Source organism: Peromyscus maniculatus, chromosome 3, assembly GCF_049852395.1.
Source record: "Peromyscus maniculatus bairdii isolate BWxNUB_F1_BW_parent chromosome 3, HU_Pman_BW_mat_3.1, whole genome shotgun sequence".
Taxonomy (NCBI): domain Eukaryota; kingdom Metazoa; phylum Chordata; class Mammalia; order Rodentia; family Cricetidae; genus Peromyscus; species Peromyscus maniculatus.
This window is the reverse complement of record NC_134854.1, coordinates 5,280,217-5,282,695: the sequence shown is the minus strand read 5'-3', so window position 1 is coordinate 5,282,695 and position 2,479 is coordinate 5,280,217. Positions and strand designations below refer to the sequence as shown.

At 43.1% G+C, this 2,479-nt stretch overlaps 1 pseudogene; it reads left to right on the top strand.

Moving 5' to 3' along the window:
• Positions 1 to 1,489: 1,489 nt before the first annotated feature.
• Positions 1,490 to 2,186, top strand: LOC102907402 (small ribosomal subunit protein uS5 pseudogene; annotated as a pseudogene).
• Positions 2,187 to 2,479: the final 293 nt, after the last annotated feature.

Genomic DNA, 2,479 nt, shown 5'->3' with positions numbered 1-2,479 from the left:
TCTCTGACCTTTCCCCTGGTATCTGATACTAATTTAGGAAAGTTCTCAGTCATTTTTTTCAAATGCTTTTTTCTGTTCTCTTCCTCCCCCTTGGGGACTCAATTTCTGTTATGCATATATTATTTTTCCTTGACCCACAGATTTTTGATAATATGTTCCTTTTTCCTGTTTTTTATCTTTGCTTTTAAATGTTTTATATTAACTTTTCATTTATTTAGTGGGGGTGGGCATACATGCCAAGGTGCACATATGGAGGTCAGAAGACAATTTTGGTTCTCTCTTTCCACCACAAGGGTTCTGGTAATCAAACTCAGACTTTGCACATTTACCCTCAGAGCCCTATCACCAGCCCATCTCATTGTTTTTTAGTTTGGGAAGCATCTTCTGAACTGTTGTTAAACACAGAACCCATTTCCTCAACTTTGTTCAGTCTGCCAATTATCCCATCACACATATTCTCCCTTTCTGTTACAGTGTTTCTGTGTGTGACCGTAAGAAAAATTCTTCCTTTGAGTGTCTCCTGCTTATGTGGACTACTTGTTTTGCTTGCTGTCTGTAAGGGTTAATGTTGGTTGTCAGTTTCAAGGGGTATAGAATCATGACTGAATACATCCCTGTATCTGAAGAGTTAAGCAAGGATGGAAGACCCAGTCTGAATATGGATAGCAACACCTCACAAGTTATAGTCACTGAATAAAGAGCAGAAAGTGAGCCAGGCAGCAGCATTTACCTCACTTGACTCCTGCCTACATGTGCCTTCTGTCCCAGGCATGCCATAGCTGCTTCCTCTTCTACAGAAAGCGCATCATTATCTGGTGGGTTTTAGCTGATCCTGATGACTGTACCCTTCCCCATTTCACATTATGCCCCATGGTACCTACTCTAAGTAAGTCTCCTAACCCAACAGTTCCTAGCCATGCTACATACCATCTGCATCTGACATCCACCATAGTGTGGATCTGGGATGTTTAGAAGTGCCCAGATAGTTCATTTCAGATACGTGTACACATTTATAAACACAAGTGCATTTAATGATGAACATAAACCTGTAAATTATATATTTACTCGTATATTATAACCCAGAGAATAGACATCCTTGAAGTGTAGGAGATAAGACAACTATAGCAATAATAGCATCATCGACAGATCAGTCTCTAATAAACAAAACAGTAGCAAATATCTGATACCCTTTAATCATTTGTCTAAACGAAGCTTTATTTTATGAGCATATTCAATAAGAATTGCTTATTCTCCTATGGGAAAACACCAAATGGCAGAGACACAGTGCAGCGTGAGGGCCCGGAGGACTTGAGGGCCCAGGGTTAGATGAGTGCTTCCGTGAAGAATTCCACAGCTGTTTTAGGGGCTGAGGTTGCGGTTGTCGTTATGCACACGGTTGAGGCAGAACCATGGCCATGATCGAGGCTGTGAGCCTCCTGGGGGTAATTAGAGCCAAAGACAAGGAGTGGATCCCCATCACCAAGCTGGGCTGCCGGTCAAAGACATGAAGATCAAGTCCCTGAAGACGATCTCCCTGCCCAGTAAGGAATCCGAGATTATGGACTTTTTCCTGGGCAGATACCTAAAGGATGAAGTTCTAAGGGTCATGCCAGTGCAGAAGCGGACTCGGGCTCCAGAGGACCAGGTTCAAGGCTTTTGTTGCTATTGGGGACTACAGTGGTCATGTTGGTCTTGGTGTTCAGTGCTCCAAAGAAGGAGCCACTGCCATCCGAGGGGCCATCATCTTGGCCAAGCTGTCCATTGTCCCTGTGCGGAGAGGCTACTGGGGGAACAAGATTGTCAAGTCCCAATCTGTTCCATACAAAGTGACAGGCCACTGTGGCTCTGTGTGGGTACATCTCATCCCTGCCCCCAGAGGCACTGGCATCATCTCTGCTCCTGTGTCCAAGAAGCTACTGATGATGGCCAGTATTGATGACTGCTACACATTAGCTAGGAGCTGCACTGCCACTCTGGGCCACTTTCCCAAGGCCACCTTTGATGCCATTTCCAAGACCTACAGCTACCTGACCCCTGACCTCTGGAAAGAGACTGTGTTTACTAAGTCTCCTTATCAGGAATTCACTGACCATCTTGTGAAAACCCACACCAGAGTCTCTGTTCAGAGGGGTGACGCTCCAGCTGTGGCCAGCACAGAGGGGTTTTATATCAGAAAAATAAAGTGAATTAAGTCTGTTCAAACAAACCCCCCCCCACAAAACCCCAAAATCTTTATTTATAGACAAAATCATATATATGATCATTAAAGGTATATAGAAAGTTTCTGAAAATATCTATGACCTTTGAAAGTTAAACTCATGAATGGGAATTTCTGTAGTCTCTAAACCTTATTTAAGCCTCACAGAAGACAGAATTCTAACTTGCATTAATCACCATTCTTATCCTCTTGGAATATTTCATTTCTTGTAAGTCCTTACATAAATACAAAAACTGGAGAGATGGTAATGATGGGACCAAT